Source organism: Dendropsophus ebraccatus, chromosome 8 (assembly GCF_027789765.1).
Source record: "Dendropsophus ebraccatus isolate aDenEbr1 chromosome 8, aDenEbr1.pat, whole genome shotgun sequence".
NCBI classification, from domain to species: domain Eukaryota; kingdom Metazoa; phylum Chordata; class Amphibia; order Anura; family Hylidae; genus Dendropsophus; species Dendropsophus ebraccatus.
Window position 1 is genome coordinate 112,603,705 of NC_091461.1, and position 5,967 is coordinate 112,609,671.

Consider the following 5,967-nt stretch of genomic DNA (forward strand, 5'->3'; position numbering starts at 1 on the left):
TTTGTCCATGGCCAGGAGTGGTATTGCCCATCCCCCAGATACACTCAACACACAACTTAGAAGGAGAACAGGTGTAGGTGAGAGGACAGAGTAACCCCAGAGTCCAGTTTGTAACCAGAGGAACAGTTTACTAAAGACTTCAGTGCAATACAAAAAATATATGGTGCAATAATATATATATTTTTTTATTATTTATTTTTCTCCTTATGTACAACACTGATCACTTTAGCTAGGTATACAGGTATATAGGACAGTCTCTGTGTAATTAGGTTACTTGTAAGTTAGGTTAGACTTGACTTGCAGGTAGGCGAAGGGGTTACCAAGGTGTTCTTGCCTAGGAAGAGGAACTCTGCCAGAGTGACTGGACTGTAGAATACTTGATAGAAGATACCCATACTCACAGTTTGCCATAAAGATCACAGAGTGACAGTTCTGGTAGCACAGACCCTGGGCTTGCACAACCAGGTGTAGTTAGCCACTCAAGATTTCCGGGAATGACCAAGCAGACATCAATGGAGTACTTCGGCTTAACTGCACTTTGCTCCACTGCAGACGAACCTCTTTGTACTGGGATGTCCTGACTTGATACGTTGAATAGTCACCCCAGATGTAAGTGAGGGTTTGTCCCCGAACTTGTAGTTACCCCACATTTAGCTTTAACACAGTCTTACTCAGAAACATCGTGTCACCCAGCTTTCCCATATTCCTGACTTCTAAATCTACATACTGAAACAGTAAATAGTACAGACAGATAAATTCATCTATGTGATCATTTGTTGGATGCAGGAAAGATGGAGTTCATTCGGCATGGATTTTCTATGTGGTCAGGGTATGAATTGTTGTTTGGTGGAGTCCGTGGAGCACACACTCCATCCCTTAGCGGATAAAAAAAAAAATTAGCTTTTTAATTTTTTACTTAAATTTAAACATATTGGGGGAGATTTTTCAAACATGGTGTAAAGTGCCCCTAGCAACCAAACAGATTCCACCTTTCATTTTCCAAAGAGTCTGTGAGGAATGAAAGGTGGAATCTGATTGGTTGCTAGGGGCGACTGAGCCAGTTTCACTTTACTCCATGTATGATAAATCTCCCACGTTGACTCTGACTCTTGACTCTGGTTACAGCAACCATTTTTGCAGCCCATCATCCCACATTTAGGGTGTTTATAGAGGGCGGGTATCCAGTATTAGCTTAGGTTATGTAACACAGGGTCTGGTCCTGTGACATGGGAGTTGCAGGGCCACTCCATGTCCTCCCTTCCCTGCATGTGCATGCTTTGCGGGGTTGGCGGTCACTGACCGACACAGTGTGGAGTTAGCGTAGGGACCCGTGTGAACCAGGAGACCTGCACGTTGGTACACGGGGCGATATGGCTTGATCAATTCATATTCCAACATCCTGAAGTTGGTTTTTTTTAAAATAGGCTTAGCAGCATTAGTATCAGCCATAGGTGTGACGTGCAGCCGCTCCTCTATCTCCATGTCGGATTATATACCAGAGCTGTAGTCTCCAACCTTCAGCTGTTGGGAATACTACTACTCCCAGCATGCCCTGACAACATGATGGGAGTTGTAGCATCACAATGGCTGGAGAAGCACAGATGAGACGTTACTGTACTGTAGACCGTTCACTTTGGCAGCTGCAGCAAATCCCATAGGGTTTCATAAGGGAAACAAGGCCAACACTTATTTGGAGGGGAAAGAAAAGATGACTTTTTGCTGTGGTCCTGACTGATGGAACAGGTTATCTTTATGCTGGAACTTCTAGTTCTACCACAGCTTAGGTAGCCATAGCGTGCCGGAGGCTGCAGTGCATCAGGATGAACAGGATACAGGACGGCGATTGAATACTTGCACACCAATGATGAAAGGGTGGATGTTTTTGGCTGTAATGGATATCCTGACCGAACCTCAACATACAGTTAAATAAACCTCCATCCACTTTCATGCCAAATGCCACTGCCAACATTCAAGGTCTAAAGGCAATTACACCCCCCCCCCCCCTCCCACGTCCACCGGAGGGGGATGGGGTCAGACCTTGACCCCCCAGGTCATCCCACTTCCTACTAAACAGAAGGGAGCTATTACCTTAGAGACTTCCAGAGTCCTGGGGTCTGGAGATTTCCTATGTCAGACAGAATTCTCCAGCACCTGAAGCAGCCAAATAAATAAACAGGACGGGTAGACAGCGATAGAGCATATCCAGCAGAGCCGTCACTACACCTGTCAGGCTCATGACATGGCCACGTGCAGCAATGGCAGCATCATAGTCAGATGGCAGAAACTCCCGACATGGTATAAAAATGGGTGGGGTGAGTGGTCTACAAAACTACAACTCCTAGTATGCCCTGTAACTGTACTATTACATTATGTATTGTCCTCCAGAGCAGCATTCATCATTCTGCTGATGAAGTGACATATATATATATATATATATATATATATATATATATATATATATATATATATATATATATATATATATATATATATATTACATAACTTATCCTGTACCGATTCTGAGTTACATCTTGTATTATACTCCAGAGCTGCACTCACTATTCTGCTGGTGTGGTCACTGTGTACATACGTTACATTACTGATCCTGTACTGATCCCGAGTTACATCCTGTATTATACTCCAGAGCTGCACTCACTATTCTGCTGGTGGGGTCACGGTGTACATACATTACATTACTGATGCTGTACTGATCCTGAGTTACATCCTGTATTATACTCCATGAGAAAATATTACATTACTGAAAAAGTAGTAGATACTTGGAACGAACTTCCAGCAGATGTGGTTGGTAAATCTACAATAACTGAATGTAAACCTGCCTGGTATAAACCTATATCGCTAGATGATCTTATTTTGCCGACAATCTTCTATGTTTCTAATATAATATGTATGAATACAATGGTGAAGCCACTGCAGAAACATCTCCATAGTGGGACATACCAAAACAGGTAAAAGTGACAAACCTCCTACCCACTTACCACTTGGTTTGGACCAGGCTGTAACAGTCTCCAGGCCGCAGCTGGAGAAGACCATTGGACAACCTGCTTGGAAATAAAAAGAGAGGACCAGATTAGATACAATTAAAGGGTTTTCCAATGTCAGGTGAGAGCAGACGACTAGTCATACAGCAGCAATATAACCTGGAGTATAAATATAATAATGTCCAAATGTGGCATCCATATAAAGGGGTCCTGCAAACCAGACCCCAATTCTCAGCAATAGGGGTCAATGTACAGGGGAGAGCTGCTGTGTATACCTCTGTTATGTATATACCGTCACCCGTCACTGTCCTTCTGTCTGTGTTATCTATATACTGTTGTCACCTTTTGCTGTACTCCTGTCTGTGTTATCTATATACGGGTGTCACCCGTCACTGTACTTCTGTCTGTGTTATCTATATACTGGTGTCACCCGTTACCGTCCTTCTGTCTGTGTTATCTATACTGGCATCACCCGTCACTGTTCTTCTGTCTGTGTTATCTATATACTGGTGTCACCTGTCACTTTACTCCTGTCTGTGTTATATATATATACTTGTGTCACCTGTCACTGTACTGATGTCTGTGTTATCTATATACTGGTGTGCCCTGTGACTGTCCTTCTGTCTGTGTTATCTATATTCTGGTGTCACCTTTTACTGTACTCCTTTCTGTGTTATCTATATACAGGTGTCACCCGTCACTGTCCTTCTGTCTGTGTTATCTATATACTGGTGTCACCTTTTGCTGTACTCCTGTCTGTGTTATCTATATACGGGTGTCACCCGTCACTGTACTTCTGTCTGTGTTATCTATACTGGCATCACCCGCAGGGGCGGATTAACTTTACCATAGGCCCCGGGCTGTTCACCAAGCCTGGGCCCCCCCACCCCACTGTAACTATGGCAGCACTAGCCTGGCGTTCATAGTACAGGACAGATAATGTCATTTGTGCAAAATTGCCATAGAAAAACAGTGATTTTTTGCAAATCATGGCGGAACTGTAGTCAGGAGACAATACACCACTGAAAGTATTTTTGGGTGGTCAAGGGCCCCCAGGAGCTCAGGGCCCCGGGCTGCTGCCCGAAACGCCCCTATTATAATCCACTACTGATCACCCGTCACTGTTCTTCTGTTTGCGTTATCTATATACTAGTGTCAACTTTTACTGTACTCCTGTCTGCATTATCTATATACTGGAGTCACCCGTCACTTTACTCCTGTCTGTGTTTTATATATATACACTTGTGTCACCTGTCACTGTACTTCTGTCTGTTTTATCTATATACTGGTTTCACCTTTTACTGTACTCCTGTCTGTGTTATCTATATACTGGTGTCCCCGTCACTGTCCTCCAGTCTGTGATGATAAACAGGACACACTTGTACTTATCAACTGATGTATGTCATGCAGGAAGTGCTGTATTCTTTCCAGTCTGACACAGTGTCTATGTCAGGAACTGTCCAGAGCAGAAGAGGTTTTCTATGGGGATTTGCTGCTGCTCTGGAAACTTCCTGACATGCACAGAGGTGGCAGCAGAGTGCACTGTGTTAGACTGGAAATAATACATCACTTCCTGCAGGACATACAGTAGCTGACAAGTACTGGAAGACTGCATATTTTTAAAAAGTAAATTATAAGTCTGTATAACTCTCTGAAACCAGTTGATTTGAAAGAAAAAAGATTTTCGCCGGAGTGCCCCTTTAATCACATGACTTGGGGTTGTCCTTCCTGAGCATGCCCAGCAGTCACTGCACCCCCAGAGCCATCATGGGCACCAAAGACGTTGGTTTCTGTCCCTCTAAAGATGTCAGTCTACCCTGCACTGATGGTTATTTCTATCTCGGATAATCTCTTCTGACTATTTCCTACAGGTTTTATAGTTGATGCGGACAACCCCCGGCTCCCGATACCGGTGAGGATAAGCCTGCGTCGGTACGTCGGCAGGCAGGTCCACATTATCCAAATAGGAATGAGGAGAAATTTACGGGTCCATCCCTACAGACGACCAGGGATCTAAACAGTAGGTACAGGAATTTAGAACAATGGCAGCCATATTTTCTCATATATAATATAACTACATAAGCCTATAGGGGGAGATTTATCAAACATGGTGTAAAGTGAAACTGGCTCAGTTGCCCCTAGCAACCAATCAGATTCCACCTTTCATTTTCCAAAGAGTCTGTGAGGAATGAAAGGTGGAATCTGATTGGTTGCTAGGGGCGACTGAGCCAGTATCACTTTACGCCATGTTTGATAAATCTCCCCCAAAGTGTCCACACTACCAGAATTAAGGGGGTTTCAAAAACTGGGTCTGCTCCCCCCTTTCCCCCTAAAACAGTGCCTCTTCAGTCCACAGGCTGTGCCTGGAATTCTATTTAAGTGAATAGGGCTGAGCTGCAATACCAGATTTGGCCACTGTAGCACTGTTTCTTAAAAAATAAAAAAAATTATATATATATATTTTTACAAATCTAAGGCCAATAATTATTAATTCCTCTCATTAATGTATTGGTTATATGTGGCGGAGGAGTTATATAAAGTCTAAGGGTCGGTTTGCATTTTATATATTATTTTTGTTTATATATTTTTTCCATTTGTTTCCTATCAGGGACTGGACAGGAATCCATCTTGGATGGATGCAGCTTGGGATGTGGTGTATAACATCAATGTGAAGAAGAAGCTCGGACAACGATTATTGTCATCTTGTTAGTTGTTCTAGTCCACTGTTAATAAAGAATGTCGCCGATTACATCTATTATTAATCAATTATTTGTATGGACAGTTCTAGGTTTAATATTCATTTCTGGAAATTCCAGAGACATCATCAACACAGACGCTGCTATTTACTGTGTATAATACTAGCAGAATAGTGAGTGCAGCTCTGGAGTATAATACAGCATGTAACTCAGGATCAGTAATGTAATGTATGTACACAGTGACCCCACCAGCAGAATAGTGAGTGCAGCTC

At 43.0% G+C, this 5,967-nt stretch overlaps 1 long non-coding RNA gene across 1 annotated transcript; it reads left to right on the plus strand.

Moving 5' to 3' along the window:
* The first annotated feature begins 3,015 nt into the window (after positions 1-3,015).
* Positions 3,016-5,738, plus strand: LOC138798835 (uncharacterized). Its single transcript, XR_011364182.1, has 3 exons — positions 3,016-3,120; positions 4,871-5,023; positions 5,608-5,738. It is a non-coding gene; the product is annotated as an uncharacterized lncRNA (long non-coding RNA).
* Positions 5,739-5,967: the final 229 nt, after the last annotated feature.